General features: G+C 38.1%; 1 pseudogene across 1 annotated transcript in view; it reads left to right on the top strand.

Moving 5' to 3' along the window:
- The first annotated feature begins 2528 nt into the window (after nt 1-2528).
- The window catches only part of LOC309647368 (alpha-1,3-mannosyl-glycoprotein 4-beta-N-acetylglucosaminyltransferase-like protein MGAT4E), a 28426-nt pseudogene continuing 12374 nt past the window's right edge, over nt 2529-18580 (top strand). The window contains exon 1 of the transcript XR_014268473.1: nt 2529-3505. The product of XR_014268473.1 is annotated as an alpha-1,3-mannosyl-glycoprotein 4-beta-N-acetylglucosaminyltransferase-like protein MGAT4E (transcript). The remainder of the gene's footprint in view (nt 3506-18580) is intronic.

The following is an 18580-nucleotide window of genomic DNA, read 5'->3' on the forward strand; positions in this document are numbered from 1 at the left end:
CACTTACAACTAGAAACCTATTGGTTTGAATCAGTAATTCTCAACCTTGGCTGCACAGTAGACTCTCTGGTGGAATTTTATAAAGTACCAGCAACCTAGCCCCATACCCAAAGGTTCTTATTCAATAGGTCTGAGATAAGGTCTGGACACCCACATTTTTAAAAAAGATCCCCAGATAACTTTAATGCCCAAATATTGAGCACTACAGGTTTAGGTTAGGGGCCAATAAACGAGAGGTGCAGGACAAATATGACCCCTTGCTTGTTTTTGAAAATAAAGTTTTAGTGGAACACAGCCATGCCTATTTGTTTATGTGTTATCTGTGGCTACTTTCACTCTACAAGAGCAGTTGAGTAGTTGTGACAAAGACCGTATGACTCTGAAAGTCTATAATATTTAACTATTTACAATACGTTTGCTGACTTCTAGTTTAGGATGAAGTTCCTGGGCAGCCTATACTACATGGGGGCAATATAGCTTCATTACAGCGTCAAGATTTTTGGGATTAATAAAGCTTAAAAATTAACTCTGTAAAACTAAACACATCAGGAATGATAGAAATGATTATATTTTTTCTATCTATAAGATCCTTTCTCTAGTTTCCAATCATACATAAGTCTGTTCTGTCTTGGAAACATCTATGCAAAACACTGCTTCCTCCTCTATCTACCATTTATGACTAGCAAGTATAATTTTTACCAATGGTCTTTGTTTTTTCAGCACCCATCACTTCTTATGTCTCCAAATTCTAGCTTCAAAACTTACCTGTTCATTGAAACGTTACTCTCCAGGGTTGCCAGTGATCTCCTAACTGCATTTTCAGAGTTCTCTTCCTTCTTGTATTTCTATGGAAATCCTCCTTGAAAGCATCTTCTCTGTGACACTTCACTTCCTTAGTTCTCTTGCTACCTCTCTGGCCACTCTCACAGTGAAGAAGCTCTTTGTTCTTCTCCTCTAACCTGTATTCTTTTAATATGCTCTGTTTAGTATGGGTATAAGTCCATGTCAGTGCCCTATTTTGCTTTTGTAAATTCCCTATAAAGTTTGGGAATCAGATTGCTAATTTACAAGGGGCATGGCCATGGTTTAGTATGAAATGCGACCGTTAAGAAGGAATTGATGTTAATAAAGAGGTTTGATCAAGTATCATGTCCAAAGGGGGCGGGTCAAGTTGGGGGCAGGTGGGGGGGTGGACACAACTTTGCTCAGCCTCATAAGCTCACACACACTTAATGACCCAGTCAACTTTGAGAGCCAAGTTCAAGTCTAACCTTAGAGACTTTTATACTGTATCCTCCATTAGGGAATTCCTGCTCCATTCCTTTCTCCTGAGTAACATTGGAGCCCTGCGGGATGCCAAAAAAAAAAAAAATTGCTATCTGTAAACACTCCACTTGTGGTTTACTATAATTAGCTCAGAGCTCTGTGAATTATGCTTAAAAATTCCTGAAGTCATCTCACCCTATAGCTACTGCCTCACCACTGCTACCATACCAGAAAATATTTCCACTAGACTCCCCTTCGGTATTTCTCTTTCTTCCCACATATTGGAAGATGGAACACTGTTCCTGATTTACAAAAGTATCTTAATAGGTCATTTTGGGGGGTATTGTACTTGGCAGATGTGGAACCAAATAACCATACTGGTCTATGTATGTGGTGGCCTCACCCATTAAAAAGTGGCTAACAGCATCATCCATACATTGAGAACAGGGGAGGGGTGGTTGGTTATCCATTAAGCCAACTAATTGTTTCTCTCTTTGGATGACAGAGTAGAATAAACTGTCCTTATGGGCCCATTTTCAAGGAAAGCTTGCACTAGAACCAAGCCAAAGCAATTGAGAACCACAGGTTCAGATCAGGGCTCGGCATAGGTAGATGGGAAGTAGAAATTTTATCTATGCAACCTTGCAGAGCTAAGAATGGAAAGCTCTGCCTCTCAGTTAATGCTAAGATAAACTGAGCTACATGATATAGTTTTAAGGACCAAGTCTTGACCTACCTTCCACATGGAAAGAATAGGGAATTCCATCTGTGCATGTAGGAGCACTCTGAAACACTGGCCACGTTTCCCCCTCGACACTCAGGCTCTTCTGGCTCAAAACCCACAACCACATTATTACCTAAAAGACCCAAACCTTCTACTTTACCTCACACAGCAACTTAACCATCTCTGTAAGTCAAAAACAACCTCCCTATCCTGCCGTGTTATCAGAATCCTAGATAAATAAGTCACATACCAGGAGGTGTTTTTTAACTTGAAGTAAAGGAAACTGATCCTGACATCTTAAGTATTATTGAATATAGCTGGTTCTAAGGGATTACTCTTCTGTCAAGTGGATGAGGCTTGTATAGTATAGAGAAAGCTTATTTGGCAAGAAGGAATAAAGCAAACTCTCCAAGAAACACAGTGCATGAGATAGAGGGACAGTATTTCCTAGATTTCTAAGGCTAGGTTTTCTATGTCCCTATTACAATTCCTCTTGAAATCCAGGTGCATTCCTTTCCTTGTTTTCATGAGACACCCCTGCGGTTTTAAACTACTCTGAGTTGGTTCTTTCTATTTGTAACTAAAGAATATTAACTAATCTCTTTGCTCTCTAAGCCTGAATCCTACTTGCATCAACTTGCAGTGTGGATTCAGCAAGCCACTGACTCCCCCTGGGGGAGGGAGGGCAGCACACTTCGTGAACAAAAAAAACATATCCATTTTTAAAGGATTGCTACAACTTCAACAGGATCACTCAACAGGATGATGGCTAACAAACAGATCACCAACATCGTGGGCCATCTCCATAGACCTGAGATTTTAATGAATTTTCATCTTTTGGCATTAGCCAAAAGAGTATGTTGGCTTCTTCTGACGGATTCCCTTGTATTCTTCCTAGGACTAATGAATGGATTTCTCATGGCCTCCTAGAAAAAATAGTTATCTGTCTAGATAACATTTTGATTTATATGCCCATTTGACCTCTCATGATTCCCTGCTCTGGGCCACAGCACCTCTGAAATAACCTTGAGCAATTTACATTTGAGAGCCCAAAGGTAGAGTTCCTGGGCAACATCATATCCTTCCAAAATGTCTATATGAAGCTGGACAAGTTATCAGCGGTCCTGGAGTAGCAAGCCTCTGAATAATGAAGGCCGTCCAATAATTTCCAGAGAATACTGGATAGGAGCAGCAGTTCAGCACTGATTATTTGCCTAATGAACCCAAGGACCAATGGACAAGAAAGTGAAAGGATTTATCTGGTATTTGGCTGTAGCAGGGACTTTCTCATTCCTTGGCTCCAATCTTGACCTAACTTGACCTAGCTCAGCCTAACAAGACACTTCTAAAACAATGTAGGGCCATAAAATGATCTCTGATCCTGCTTCTCCAATATCTTTGTGCCCAAGTCTAGAACCACCGGTCCTATCTCAGGAGCTGGAACACTGGAGGTCATCAGAGGTAGCTCCACCAAGAAAGAATTCTGTCTCTTGCTTCTTATTTTTGTATATTTCAGTGAGTATATTTTTAGTTTTAGTTTTATAATTAGTTCTTTTTCGTAGCTACTTGATCATAGCCTCTTTTGTTTTATAACCTTTTATTCTAGCTTTAGAATAGCTTTATTACCTCTTTAAGGATCTTAAATATACTTATTTAAAGCCTTTTTAAAAATTGTTCAATTGTTTACCTTTTCTCAGGAGTGAATTCTTCTATTTGTTGAGCTGGTTGGCTATTTTTGGTCATATTCTTTGCACTTTGAGTTTGCAAGCTCATCTGAAGTAGCTTCCCTTTTTTTTTCTTTCAAACATTAGATTTTTATTAAATACCTGGAGACTACAGCCTAGCCAAGTTGATAATTAAATTAACCATTACCTCAATGATAAGACTTACTATAGAGTTATAGTAATCAAGACAGTGTGGAATTGGCAAAGTTATAGACACATAAATGAAAAGAGAATGTCCCGAAATAGTCTCACACAAATGTAGCCAATTGATTTTTGACAAAGGTACAAAAGCAGTTTCAGTGGGGAATAGATAATCCTGTTAACAAAGATGTTAGAACAATTGAACATCAGTATGCAAAAAAATGAGCCTCCATTAAAACCTCACACCTTATATAAAAATTAACTTAAAAAGTATCATATATAAATATAAAATATGAAACTATAAAATATTTGGAAGAAAACATGGGAGAAAACCTTTGAGACCTGGAGTTAGGCAAGGAGTTCTTAAACATGACACCAGAACCACAATCCATAAAACAAAAAATTGATAAGTTGGTCTTCATTAAGATGAAATCTTTTGTCCTGCAAAAGACACTGTTAAAAGAACGAAAAGACGAGCTATAGACTGGGAGAAAATATTTGCAAGTCACATATCTGATAGAGGACTTGAAAAAAGTCCTTTAAAGAACTCTCGGGCTTCCCTGGTGGCACAGTGGATAAGAATCTGCCTGCCAATGCAGGGGACACAGGTTTGACCCCTGGTCCGGGAAGATCCCACATGCCGTGGAGCAACTAAGCCCATGCGCCACAACTACTGAGCCTGCACTCTAGAGCCCGTGAGCCACAACTACTGAAGCCTGCATGCCTAGAGCCCGTGCTCTGCAACAAGAGAAGCCACCGCAATGAGAAACCTGCACACCACAACAAAGAGTAGCCCCCACTCGCCACAACTAGAGAAAGCCCGCATGCAACAACGAAGACCCAACACAGCCAAAAATAAAATAAATAAAATAAAAATAAAAAGACATAACTTAAAAAAAAAAAGAACTCTCAAGACAACCCAATTTCTAAAATGGACAAAAGAGCTAGACACTTACACACACACACACACACAAAATATACGGATGGCAGATAAGCACATGAAAAGGTGTTCAAAAGATACTGTCAAAGAAAAGCAATTTAAAATCACAATGAAATACAATTATACAACTATTAGAATGGTTAAAATTTAAAATGCTGACAATACCAAGTGTTGACAAGGATGCAGAGCAACTGGAACTCTCATACATTGCTGGAAATGGTACAGTTTACCATCAATTTAGTTTCTTATAAACTTAAAAATATACTTAACATATTATCCAGAAGTCATACTCCTGGATATTTACTCAGGAGAAGTTAAAAATCCATGTTAACAAAAAAGGCTGTACATGAATGTTTCTAGTAGCCCTATTCATAATTGCCAAAAGCTGGAAACAATCCAAATGACCTTTAATAGGTGAGTGGATAAACAAACTCTGATAATCTATAAAATAGAATATTATTCAGTGCTAAAGAGGAATAAACTTGTTTTACATTCAAAAACTTGGATGAATCCCAAATGCAGTATGCTGAATGAAACAAGTCAGTCTCAAAAAGTTAGATATTGATACTATATGATTCAATTTCTATGGAATGCTCAAAAAAACACAAAACTATTGTAATGGAGAACAGATAGGATGTTGCCAGAGGTTAGGAGTGGGGGAGGGTGTGATGATAAAGGGATAGAACAAAGAAGTTTTAGAAGGGTGAGGGGGCTGTTCTGTATGCTGATTGAGTGATTACATGAGTCTATGCACGTATTAACATTCATAGAACTGTACACCAAAAAAACTCATTTAAACTCCCTACCCATTAAAAACCCTTCATTCCCTTCTCCCCATAAACTCCTGGCAACCATCATTCTACTTTCTATCTCTAAATTGACTACATACATATACCTCATATAAGTGAAATAATACAATATTTGTCTTTGTGACTGGCTTATTTCACTTTGCATAATGTCCTCAAGGTTCATCCATGTTATAGCATGTGTCAGAATTTACTTCCTTTATTTTATTTTATTTATTTTATTTTATTTATTGGAGTATAATTGCTTCACAATATTGTGTTAGTTTCTGCTGTCCAGTGAATGAATCAGCTATATGTATACATGTATCCCCTCCCTCTTTGACCTCCCTCCCACCCACCCCCACCATCCCACCCATCTAGATCATCACAGAGCACCAAGCTGAGCTTCCTGTGCTTTATAGATTGTTCCCACTAGCTATCAATTTTACGCATGCAGTGTATATATGTCCATCCTAATCTCCCAATTCATCCCACCCTCCCCTTCCCCCTGTGTGCGCATGTCCATTCTCTACCTCTACGTCTCTATTCCTGCCCTGCAAATAGGTTCATCTGTGCCATTTTTCTAGATTCCACATATATGTGTTAATATACGATATTTGTTTTTCTCTTTCTGGCTTACTTCACTCTGTATGACAGACTCCAGGTCCATCCACATCTCTACAAATGACCCAATTTTGTTCCTTTTTATGGCTGAGTAATATTCCATTGTATATATGTACCACATCTTCTTTATCCATTCATCTGTCATTGGACATTTAGGTTGTTTCCATGTCCTGGCTATTGTAAATAGTGCTGCAGTGAACATTGGGGTACATGTGTCCTTTTGAATTATGGTTTTCTCAGGGTATATGCCCAGTAATGGGATTGCTGGGTCATTGTAGTTCTATTTTTAGTTTTTTAAGGAACCTCCATACTGTTCTCCACAGTAGCTGTATCAATTTACATTCCCACCAACAGTGGAAAAGGGTTCCCTTTTCTCCACACCCTCTCCAGCATTTACTGTTTGCACATTTATTATGATGGCCATTCTGACTGGTGTAATGCGATACCTCATTGTAGCTTTGATTTGCATTTCTCTAATAATTAGTGATGTTGAGCATCTTTTCATGTGCCTCTTGGTCATCTGTATGTCTTTTTTGTTGAAATGTCTGTTTAGGTCTTCTGCCCATTTTTTAATTGGGTTGTTTGTTTTATTTGATATTGAGCTGCATGAGCTGTTTGTATACTTTGGAGATTAATCCTTTGTCTGTTGCTTTGTTTGCAAATATATTCTCCCATTCTGAGGGTTGTCTTTCATCTTGTTTATGGTTTCCTTTGCTATGCAAAAGCTTTAAAGTTTCATTAGGTCCCATTTGCTTATTTTTGTTTTTATTTTCATTACTCTAGGAGATGGGTCAAAAAAGATCTTGCTGTGGTTTAGGTCAAAGAGTGTTCTTCCAATGTTTTTCTCTAAGAGTCTTATAGTGTCCAGTCTTACATTTAGGTCTTTAATCCATTTTAAATTTATTTTTGTGTATGGTGTTAGGGAGTCTTCTAATTTTGGTCTGTTTATATTTTCTAATTCTTTTACATGTAGCTGTCCAGTTTTCCCAGCACCACTTACTGAAGAGGCTGTCTTTTTTCCATTGTATATTCTTGCCTCCTTTGTCATAAATTATGTGACCATATGTGAGTGGGTTTATCTCCGGCCTTTCTAGCCTGTACCATTTATCTATATTTCTGTTTTTGTGCCAGTACCATACTGTCTTAATTACTGTAGCTTTGTAGTATAGTTTGAAGTCTGGGAGCCTGATTCCTCCAGCTCTGTTTTTCTTTCTCAAGATTGCTTTGGCTATTCAGGGTCTTTTGTGTTTCCATACAACTTGTAAAATTTGTCGTTCTAATTCTGTGAAGAATGCCATTAGTAATTTGATAGGGATTGCATTGAATCTGTAGATTGCTTTGGATAGTATAGTCATTTTCACAATATTGATTCTTTCAATCCAAGAACATGGTATACTTCTCCATCTGCTTATGTCATCTTTGATTTCTTTCATCAGTGTTTTATAGTTTTCTGAGTACAGATCTTCTGCGTCCTTAGATAGGTTTATTCCTAGGTATTTTATTCTTTTTGTTGCCATGGTAAATGGGATTGCTTCCTTAATTCCCTTTCTGATTTTTTGTTGTTAGTGTATAAGAATGCAAGAGATTTCTGTGCATTAATTTTGTATCCTGCAACCTGACCAAATTCATTGATTAGTTCTAGTAGTTTTCTGGTGACATCTTTAGGATTCTCTATGTATAGTGTCATGTCATCTGCAAACAGTGACAGTTTTAGTTCTTTTCCAATTTGTATTCCTTTTATTTCTTTTTCTTCTCTGATTGTCATGGGTAGGACTTCCAAAACAATGTTGAATAAGAGTAGGGAGAGTGGACATCCTTGTCTTCTTCCTGATCTTAGTGGAAATGCTTTCAGTTTTTCACCATTGAGAATGATGTTTGCTGTGGATTCGTCATAAATGGCCTTTATTATGTTGAGGTAGGTTCCCTCTATACCCGTTTTCTGGAGAGTTTTTTCATTAATGGGTGTTGAATTTTGTCAAAAGCTTTTCCTGCATCTATTGAGATGATTATATGGTTTTTATTCCTTAATTTGTTAATCTGGTGTATCACATTGATTGACTTGCATATATTGAAGAATCCTTGCATCTCTGGGATAAATCCCACTTGATCGTGGTGTATGATCCTTTTAATGTGTTGTTGGATTTTATTTGCTAGTATTTTGTTGAGGATTTTTGCATCTATTTTCATCATTGATATTGGTCTGTACTTTTCTTTTTTTGTGATTTCTTTGTCTGGTTTTGGTATCAGGGTGATGGTGGCCTTGTAGAACAAATGTGGGAGTGTTCCTCTCCCTGCAATTTTTTGGAAGCGTTTGAGAAGGATAGGTGTTAGCTCTTCTCTAAATGTTTAATAGAATTCGCCTGTGAAGCCATCTGGTCCTAAACTTCTGTTTGTTGGAAGATTTTAAATTACAGTTTCAATTTCATTTCTTGTGAGTGGTCTGTTTATATTTTCTAATTCTTCCTGGTTCCGTTTTGGAAAATTGTACCTTTCCAAGAATTTGTCCATTTCTTTGAGGTTGTCCATTTTATTGGCATATAGTTGTTTGCAGTAGTCTCCTTTGGAATTCTGTGGTGTCAGTTGTGATTTCTCCTTTTTCATTTCTAATTTTATTGATTTGTGTCCTCTCCCTTTTTTTCTTGATGAGTCTGGCTAAAGGTTTATCAATTTTGTTTATCTTCTCAAAGTACCAACTTTTAGTTTTATTGATCTTTGCTCTTGTTTTCTTCATTTTTATTTCATTTATTTCTGCTCTGATCTTTATGATTTCTTTCTTTCTACTGACTTTGGGTTTTTTTGTTCTTCCTTCTCTAATTGCTTTAGATGTAAGGTTAGATTGTTTATTTGAGATTTTTCTTGTTTCTTGAGGTGAGGTCGAATTGCTATAAACTTCCCTCTTAGAACTGCTTTAGTTGCATCCCATAGGTTTTGGGTCATCGTGTTTTCATTGTCATTTGTTTCTATGTATTTTTTATTTCCTCTTTGATTTCTTTAGTGATCTCTTGGTTATTTAGTAGTGCACTGTTTAGCCTCCAGTATTTGTGTTTTTTACAGGTTTTTCCTGTAATTGATTTCTAATCTCATAGCATTGTGGTCAGAAAAGATGCTTGATACAATTTTTTTAAATTAATTTATTTATTTTTGGCTGTGTTGGGTCTTTGTTGCTGCGTGCAGGCTTTCTCTAGTTGTGGCAAGTGGGGGCTACTCTTCATTGCAGTCTGTGAACTTCTCATTATGGTGGCTTCTCTTGTTGCAGAGCATGGGCTCTAGGTGCACGGGCTTCAGTAGTTGTGGTGCATGGGCTCAGTAGTTTTGGCTCAGGCACTCTAGAGCACAGGATCCGTAGTTGTGGCACACGGGCATAGTTGCTCCACAGCATGTGGGATCTTCCTGGACCAGGGCTCAAACCTGTGTCCCTGCATTGGCAGGCAGATTCTTAACCACTGTGCACCAGGGAAGTCCTATACAATTTCAATTTTCTTAAATTCTCAGGTTTGGGACTTTCCTGGTGGTGCAGCTGTTAAGACTCTGGGCTCGCAATGCAGGGGGCCCAGGTTTGATCCCTGGTCAGAGAACTAGATCCCACATGTGAGCTGCAACTAAGAGTTCTCATGCCACAACTAAGGAGCCTGCCAGCCACAACTAAGACCCGGCACAAGAACAAAAAAATAATTTTCTGAGGCTTGATTTGTGACCCGAGATGTGCTGTATCCTGGAGAATGTTCCATGTGCAGTTGAGAAGAAAGTGTATTCTGTCATTATGTCCTATAGATATCAATTAAATCTATCTGGTCTGTTGTGTCATTTAAAGCTTGTGTTTCCTTATTTATTTTCTGTTTGGATGATCTGTCCATTGGTGTAAGTGGGGTGTTTAAGTCCCCTACTATTCGTGTATTACTCTCGATTTCCCCTTTAATTGTTGTTAGCATTTGCCTTATGTATTGAGGTGCTCCTATGTTGGGTGCATAAATATTTATAATTCTTATATCTTCTTCTTGGTAGTGTCCTTCCTTATCTCTTGTAACAGTCTTTATTTTAAAGTCTATTTTATCTGATACAAGTGTTGCTACTCCAGCTTTCTTTTGATTTCCATTTGCATGAAATATGTTTTTCCATCCCTTCACTCTCAGTCTGTATGTGTCCCTAGGTCTGAAGTGGGTCTCTTGTAGACAGCATATATATGGGTCTTGTTTTTGTATCCATTCAGCCAGTCTGTGTCTTTTGGCTGGAGCATTTAGTCCATTTACATTCAAGGTTATTATTGATATGTATGTGCCTATTACCAGTTTTAATATTGTTTTGGGGTTTTTTTTGTAGGCCTTTTCCTCCTCTTGTGTTTCCCACCTAGAGAAGTTCCTTTAGCATTTGTTGTAAAGCTGGTTTGGTGGTGCTGACTTCTCTTAGCTTTTGCTCGTCTGTAAAGCTTTTGATTTCTCTGTCGAATCTGAATGAGATTCTTGCCAGGTAGAGTGATCTTGGTTGTAGGTTTTTCTCTTTCATCACTTTAAGTATATCCTGCCACTCCCTTCTGGCCTGCAGAGTTTCTGCTGAAAAATCAGCTGATAACCTTATGGGGATTCCCTTGTATGTTATTTTTTGCTTTTCCCTTGCTGCTTTTAATATTTTTTCTTTGTATTTAATTTTTGTGAGTTTGATTAACATGTGTCTTGGTGTGTTTCTCCTAGGGTTTATCCTGTATGGGACTCTCTACGCTTCCTGTACTTGGGTGGTATTTCCTTTCCCATGTTAGGGAGGTTTTCCACTATAATCTCTTCAAATATTTTCTCAGACCCTTTCTTTTTCTATTCTTTTTCTGGGACCCCTATAATTTGAATGTTGGTGCATTTAGTGTTGTCCTAGAGGTCTCTGAGATTGTCTTCAATTCTTTTCATACTTTTTTCTTAATTCTGCTCCTTGGCAGTTATTTCCACCATTCTGTCTTCCAGCTCACTTATTCATTCTTCTGCCTCAGTTATTCTGTTATTGATTCCTTCTAGTATTTTTCATTTCTGTTATTGTGTTGTTCATCTATATTCATTTGTTCTTTAGTTCTTCTAGATCTTTGTCAAACATTTCTTGTATTTTCTCAATCCGTACCTCCATTCTACTTCTGAGATTCTGGATCATCTTTACTATCATTACTCTTACTTCTTTTTCAGGTAGGTTGCCTATTTACTCTTCATTTATTTGGTCTGGTAGGTTTTTACCTTGCTCCTTCATCTGTAACATATTTTTTTATCATCTCTTTTTTTTTGGTTTTTGATGGATTTGATTGTGTTCCTGTCTTACTGGTTGTTTGACCTGAGGCTTCCAGCACTGGAGTTTGTAGGCTGTTGGGTAGAGCCAGGTCTTGGTGCTGAGATGAGGACCTCTGGGAGACCTCACTCTGATGAATATTCCCTGGGGTCTGTGGTTCTCTGTTAGTCCCGTGGTTTGGACTTGGAGCTCCCACTGCTGGAGTTCAGGCCCAACCCCTGGCTTGTGAACCAAGATCCCACAGCCACACGTGGCAGCAAAAAAAAAAAAAAACAACAAAGGAGCAGAACAATAACAAAGAGTAAAAAATAAAATAAGATTAGAAAACTAACAGATATGTTAGAAAAAATAAAAAATATACTTGAAACAACAACTAGAAGATAAAACAGAACCACAATAGCAAAAAAGAGGGAAAAAATAGCTGGAAAAGTCCTTGGCTGTGACGGGATGTAGGCAGGGGTGGGGTTTAGCTGGGGGACAGGGCCTATGCTTAGGAACAACAGGGCCAGAAAAGGTCCTGAGGGGGTAGGGGGCGGGGCTTAGGCTCAGGGCAGCCAAAATGGCCCGGGAGTGCCTCTTGCCTTGGAGGGTTGAGGACCAGGTCCAGGACCCCAGCAAGCTCCCTGGGCCCAAGTGGGTGGGGGAAACACTAGGCACGTTCCCCTCAGTCCTCCGATCCCAGAGGGTCCCTCCCCGTTGGCCTCTCTTCTTCTTCACCCACCTCCCTCCTATTTCCCTAAGACCCATGTGGCCAGACGGTGGCCCATAAGGCAGGGGACCAGGCCCAGAAGCCAACAGGCTTCCTGGGGCCCAAGTGGGTGGGGGAACGCCCACCATGCCTCCCCTGATCCTCCGGTCCTGGAGGGACACCCTGTCCGCCTCTCCTCTTCTTCCCCCTCCTCCCTCCCTCCTATGCCCCTAGGACCCACGTGGCCAGATGGGGCCTCGGAGGGGTGGAGGACCAGGCCCAGGAGCCCAGGAGCCCAGGAGGCTCCCTGGGGCCCAAGTGGGTAAAGGAGACACTAGGTGTGCTCCTCCCTGATCCTCCAATCCCGGAGGGCCCCTCCGTGTCTGCCTCTCCTCTTCTTCCCACCCCCTCCTACACCCACAGGACCAACACAGCTGGAGGGAGCCCTGGAAGGCAGAGGACCTGGCCTGGGACCCCAGCAGGCCTCCCAGGGCATGAGTGGGCAGGGGAAACTAGTCGCATCTCCCCTGATCCTCTGATCCTAGAGGGTCCCTCCCCGTCTGCCTCTCCTCTTCTTTCCCCCACAGCACCCCTAGGACCAACACAGTCAGAGGGGGCCCCTGAAGGCCGAGGACCTGGCCTGGGCAGGGGAAATGCTAGCTGCACTCCCCCCGATCCTCCAAGCCCCTGAGGGTCCCTCCAGGCATGGGAACCCCTCCCCTCTCCCAGCCACCCCTCAAGGGCACCAGTGCCGTCTGGCCTCCACTTCTCCTCCCCCCTCACTCCCCGCCATGTCCTACTCAGTCACTTGGGGGTTCCTCCCATCTCCTTGGGCATCGAGATCCCCCACCAGCATCCAGCAGGTGCCCTAGTTGTGGGGAGACTTGAACTCCGCATCCTCAGACGCCACCATCTTGACTCTGCCCCCCAGAATTTACTTCCTTTTTAAGGCTGAATAATATTCCACTGTATGTATATGCTACGTTTTGTTTAGTCATTCATCCATCAGTGTATGCCTGGACTGCTTCCACCTTTTAGCTATTGTGAATAATCTTGCTATGAATATGGATGTACAAATATCTCCTTGAGAATCTGCTTTCAATTCTTTTGGGTATTTACCCAGAAGTGGAATTGCTGGATCATATGGTAATTCTATCTTTAACTTTTTGAGGCACCACCATACTGTCTTCCACAGTGGTTGTACAACACACACAGTGGTTCCAGTTTCTCCATATTTTTACCAACACCTGTTATATTTTCTGTTTTTTTTTTTAAATAGTATTCAAATAATGAGTATGAGATGGAATCTCATTGGGTTTTGATTTGCATTCCCCTAATGATTAGTGATGTTAAACATCTTTTCATGTGTTTGTTGGACACTTATATATCTTCTTTGGAGAAATCTCTAATGAAGTTCTTTGCCCATTTTTAAAATCATGTTGTTGGTTTTTTGTTGTTGAGTTTTAGGAGTTCTCTATATATTCTGTATATTAGTGCTTTATCAGATATGTGATTTGCAAATATTTTCTCCAATTCTCTGGGTTGCCTTTTTAGTCTGTTGATAGTGTTTTTTGATGTACATAAGTTTTGAATTTTTAAGAAATCCAATTTGTCTATTATTTCATTTATTGCCTGTGCCTTTGGTGTCATTTCCAAGAAATCACTGCCAAATCCAAAGTTGGGAAGCTTTTGCCTATGTTTTCTCCTAAGAGTTTTATAGTTTTAGCTCTTACATTTATATCCTTGATCCATTTTGAGTTAATTTAGCATAAGGTACAGGATTCAACTTCATTCTTTTGCATATGGATATCCGGCTTTCCCAGCACCATTTGTTGAAAAGACTGACCTTTCTCCATTTAATAGTCTGTCAAAAATTATTTGACCACATATGCAAGGGCTTATTTCTGGGCTGTCCTATCCCATTGGCCTCTCTGTCTCTCTTTATGCCAAAACCACACTGTTTTGATTACTGTAGCTTGTAGTTAGCTTAAAAATCAGTGTATTAGTCAGGATTCTCCAGATAAACAGAACCAGGGGAGACTGAGAGAGAGAGGGAGAGAGAGACATAAGAAGAGATTTATTGTAGGAATTGGCTCATGAGGTTATGGAAGCTGAAGAATCCCACAATCTTCTATCTGTAAGCTGGAAAACCAGGAAAGTCAGTGGTATAATTCAGTCTGAGTCCCAAGTCCTGAGAACCAGGAGCTCCAATGTCCAAGGTGAGGATAAAATGGACATGCCAGCTCAAGAAGAGAGAGAGAATTCACTCTTCCATTTCCTTTTATTCTATCCAGGACCTCAATGGATTGGATGATGTTCACCCACATTGATGAAGGTAGATATCTTCTCTCAGTATACTGAATTAAATGCTAATCTCTTCCAGAAACACCCACACAGACACACCATATAGAATGTTTTACCAGCTATCTGGGCATCCCTGAGCCCAGTCATATTGACACACAAAATTAACCATCAAAATCAGGAAGTGTGAGTCCTCCTACTTTTTTCTTTCATTTCAAGATTATTTGGAGTCCCTACAGATTCCATAAAAATTTTAGGATTGGTTCTTTTCTATTTCTGAAGAAAATCATTGGAATTTTGATAGGAATTGCATTGAACCTGTGCTTTGAGTGGTATTGACATCATAACAATATTAAATCTAACAATCCATGAACATTGGATGTTTTTCCATTTATTATGTCTTTAATTTCTTTTAGCAATGTTTTGCAGTTTTCATTGCACAAGTTTTTCATCTCTGTTTAATTCCTAAGTACTTTGTTCTTTTAGATGATATTATAAATGGAATTGTTTTCTTTTTTAACTTACTTATTTTTGATATATAAAATTATATGAATTGAATGAAATTGTACTAATTGTATGAAAAATGAGTGAAGGGAAGGTGGTCAAAAGGATATATATATATATATATATATATATATACACATATATATATATATATACACATATATATATTATACAATGCTTACATCATGTATACATTGTGAAATGGTTACCACACTCAAGCTAATTTATATATCCGTCATCTCCCATTGTTACTCTGTGTGTGTGTGTGTGTGTGTGTGTGTGGTGAGAACACTTGAGATCTATTCTCTTATTAAATTTTGAGTACACAATACATTATTATTAACTATAGACACTATATTGTATATTAGGGCTCTAGAACTTATTCATCTTATAAATGAAAGTTTGTATCCATTGATCAATATATCCCCATTTCCCTCACTCCCCAGCTTCTAGTAACCCTCATTCTCCTCTCTGTTACTATAAGTTCCAACTTTTTTTTTTAAAAGACTGTATACAAATGAGATCATGTAATATTTGTCTTTCTGTGTCTGGCTTATTTCACTTTGTTTTTAGCTCGATGTCCTCCAGGTTCATCCATGTTGTAGAAAATGGCAGGATTTCCACCTTTTTAAAGGCTGAATAATAGTCCATTATGTGTATATATATATATATTTTTTTCTTTATTCATTCCTCTGTCAACAAACACTTAGGTAGTTTCCATATCTTTGCTACTGTGAATAATGCTGCGATTAACAAAGGAGTGCAAATATCTCTTTGAGATAGTGATTTTATTTCCTTTGGATATATACCCAGAAGTGAAATTGCTGCATCATATGGTAGTTCTGTTTTTAATTTTGGGGGGAACCTCCATACTATTTTCTATAATCTCTGTACCAACTTACAGTCACAGCAGCAATGTACCAGGTTTCTCTTTTCTCCACATCCTCACAACACTTGTTATCTTTTGACTTTATAATAGGCATAATAACAGGTGTGAGGTGCTAATCTCATTGTGATTTTGATTTGCGTTTCCCTTATGACTAGTGATGTTGAATATCTTCTCATATTCCTATTGACAATTTGTATATCTTTTTTGGGAAAATTCAGGTCCTGTGCCCATTTTTAAATAAAATTATTTGTGTTTGTGGGTTTTTTTGTTTTTGCTGTTTAGTTGTATGAGTTCCTTATATATTTTGGATATTAACCCCTTGTCAGATATATAGTTTGCAAATATTTTCTGCTATTCCACAGGCTGACTTTTCACTTTGCTGATTGTTACCTTTGTTGTTGCAGAAAATTTTGTTGCCTGTGTTTTTGGTGTCAATTCCAAAAAATCATTGCCTAGACCAATGTCAAGGAGCTTTCCCCCTATGTTTTCTTCTAGGAGTTTTATGGTTTCAGGTCTTACATTTAAGTCTTTAATGATGGAATTATTTTCTTATTTCCTCTTTTAGGTTGTTTGTAGTTAGCATACAAAAATGCAACTAAGTTTTTCATGTTGCTTCTGTATCCTGCTAATTTGCTGAATTTGTTTATTAGTCCAAACTTTTCTGGGGGTAGAGTCCTTAGTGTTTTCTACATATAAAGTTATATCATATGCAAACAGATTATCTTACTTCTTTCTTTTCAATTTGGATGCCTTTTTAATTTTTTTTCTTCCTAAATGCTATGCTAGAACATCCAGTACTATGTTGAATAGAAATGTGTGCATTCTTGCCTTGTTCCTGATTTTAGAGGAAAACCATTCAGTCTTTCACCATTGAGTATGATGGTTGCTGTGGGTTTTTCATACATGGCTTTTATTATGTTGAGGTAGTTTTCTTCTATTCATAGCTTGTTGTGTGTTTTTATCATGAAAGGGTATTTAATTTTGTCAAATGCTTTTTCTGCATCAATTGAGATGATCCTGTGGGGTTTTTTTCCTTCATTCTATTAATGTCGAGTATTACACTGTTCAATTTTCATATCTTGAACCATCTTTGCATTCCAGGAATAAATCCTACTTGGTCATGGCATATAATCCTTTTGATGTACTGCTAAATTCAGTTTGCTAATATTTTGTTGAGGATTTTTACATCAGAATTCATAAGGAATATTGGGCTATAGTTTTCTCGTAGTGTCTTTATCTGGATTTGGTTTCATAGCAATGCTAGCCTCATAGAATGTGTCAGGAAGTGTTCCTTTCTCTTCAGTCTTTTGAAAGAGCTTGAGAGGAATTAGTTAGTCCTTCTTTAAATATTTGTTAGAATTCACCAGTGAAGCCATCAGATCCAGGGCTTTTCTTTGTCAGGAGATTTTTGATTACTGATTCAGTCTCTTTACTAGTTACAAGTCTATTCAGATATTCTATTTCTTCATGATTCAGTCTGGGTAGGTTTTTTTTGTTTCTAGGAATGTGTCCATTTCATTTAGGTTATCCAATGTATGGGTGTACAATTGTTCGTAGTACTCTCATAATCCTTTTCATTTCTGTAGAATCAATAGTAGTGTCCCACTTTCGTTTCTGATTTTAGTAATTTGAGTCTTATCTCTTTTTTCTTAGTCCATCTAGCTAAAATTTTGTTAATTTTATTGATCTTTTTGAAGAACAGACTTTTGGTATCGTTGATTTTTACTATTGTTTTTCTATTCTCTATTTCATTTATCTCCATCCTAATATTTATTATTTCATTCCTTCTGCTAGCTTTGGGTTTAGTTTGTTCTTTTTCTAGTTTCTTAAGTTGTAAAGTTAAGTTGTTGTTTTGAGACCGTTCTTCCTTTTTAGTGTAAGCATTTATAGCTGTGGACTTCCCACTCAGCAATGCTTTTGCTGTATCCCTATGTCTTGGTATGTTTTGTTTTCATTTTCATTCATCTCTAAGTATCTTCTGATTTCCCTTGTGATTTCTTCTTTGATCCATTGGTTGTTTAAAAAGTGTGTTAATTCCACAGTTTTGTGGATTTTCCAGTTTTCCTTCTATTATTGATTTCTAACTTCATCCTGTTGTGGTCAGAGAAGATATTTTGTGTGATATGTATCTTTTTTTTAATTTTGTTTTTTAAAAACTTTTTATTTTATATTGGAGTATAGTTTATTAACAATGTTGTGTTAGTTTCATGTGTACAGCAAAATGATTCAGTTATACATATACATGTATCTATTCTTTTTCAGATTCTTTTCCCATTTAGGTTGTTACATAATATAGAGCAGAGTTCCCTGTGCTTTATAGTAGGTCCTTGTTGTTTATCCGTTTTAAATATAGCAGTGTGTACATGTCAATCCCAAACTCCCTAACTATCCCTCACCCCCACCCTTCCCCCCAGTAACCATAAGTTTGTTCTCTAAGTCTGCGAGTCTGTTTCTGTTTTGTAAATAAGTTCATTTGTAATATATGATATATACCTTTTTAAATGTATTGAGACTTAATTTGTGTCTTAACATATGATCTATCCTGGATAATGTCCCATATGCACTTGAGAAGAATGCATGTTCTCTTGTTGCTGAGTAGATTGTTCTATATATGTCTGTTAGATCTAGTTAGCTTACTGTGTTCTTTAAGCCATCCATTTCCCTACTTATATTCTGTCTCGTTGTTTTACTCATTGTCGAGAGTAGGGTTTTGAAGTCTCCAACTATTATTATAGAAC

Source organism: Balaenoptera physalus (genome assembly GCF_965194825.1).
Source record: "Balaenoptera physalus genome assembly, chromosome: 1".
Lineage (NCBI taxonomy): Eukaryota > Metazoa > Chordata > Mammalia > Artiodactyla > Balaenopteridae > Balaenoptera > Balaenoptera physalus.